Here is a 1311-nt window from a genome sequence, read left to right as displayed (position 1 = left end):
ATTAGTTTTTTTTATCTATGTGCTATGCATCACAAAAAAAAATAAAATAAATTGCAGCGCCAAGTGGAACAGCTAATAGCCTAATATAATTAATTAGTCAACAATTGATTATCCATAGTTGCCTTTTAGGTGGATTTTAATTTTATTTTAGACCATAAATAGCTGCGAGGGAAAAATTATACTGGCGTTCACACCTGCATATTACTACAAAAGTACAAATGATAAACATATATAAGTAGATGAAATTATTAATGAAAATTAATATAGTCATGATTCATGAAAGACAGAAAGAAAAACCGAAAATCAAAGTCAAATAGCTAGTGCCATCAACTAACCCAACTCTACAAGAAACATAATCTTCAAACATCATTCATGCATGTGCTAATAATACTGAAGTTGGATTTCTGAGGAACAAAGCAACATATTTGGTGGTGTGCTATGCTATGCGTCAAAGTGTAAACACAATTGGAGCAAATACATTTGTATTCATCAAACTCCGACCTAATTGTTTGAAAAAATTTCAAAATGGAATACTAAATTCCGTAATGTTGATACCTAAATATCTGGGATTAATATTCAAATTCGTTCCCGAAAAATTACGCGATCTTCCTTTTCGTCTCTGAATGATTTTTTTAATCAAATTAATCTCTGAAAGATAAAAAAAAAAGTCAAATTAGTCCTTCTCTCTGGGCGATGAAATTATTAATAGAAAAGAATAAGAGAGATTTTGAGAAGAATTAAAGGAGAGATAATTTTATTGAAAAAAATTTTTAAGAAGAAAATATACAATTACTAATGTTTTGTTTGTCAATTATATTTCTATTAAAATTAGTAGTATAAAAAAATATTTCAAATTTAATATTATGAAGAAAAAATAAAAAAAATTATATAAGGACTAGTTTGACTAATTTTTAAAATTTGAGGGATGAAAATGACTTACATTTGGACTTTCAAGGACTATTTTGACTATAAAAATCTTTTGTACATGTCAAGTGACACGTGGCATGTCACGGGTATACCACGTGTCACTGACCTGCCACGTGACATTGACCTGCCACGTGGCGTGCCACGTATCGCTGACTTGCCACGTGGCGTTGACCGTAGTGTTGACCTGTCACGTAGCGTGCCATGTCATCATGCCACGTGGCACTTAACGTGCCACGTCATCGTCCATCTGACAGAAGGACTAATTTGATTTTTTTTTATCTTTTAGGAACTAATTTAATTAAAAAAATCATTCGGAGACGAAAATAAAGATCGCGTAATCTTTCGGGACGAATTTGAGTATTAATCCTAAATATCTGTTATATG

Source organism: Arachis ipaensis, chromosome B10 (genome assembly GCF_000816755.2).
Source record: "Arachis ipaensis cultivar K30076 chromosome B10, Araip1.1, whole genome shotgun sequence".
In the NCBI taxonomy this organism is placed as follows: domain Eukaryota; kingdom Viridiplantae; phylum Streptophyta; class Magnoliopsida; order Fabales; family Fabaceae; genus Arachis; species Arachis ipaensis.
This window is presented reverse-complemented; position numbering follows the sequence as displayed.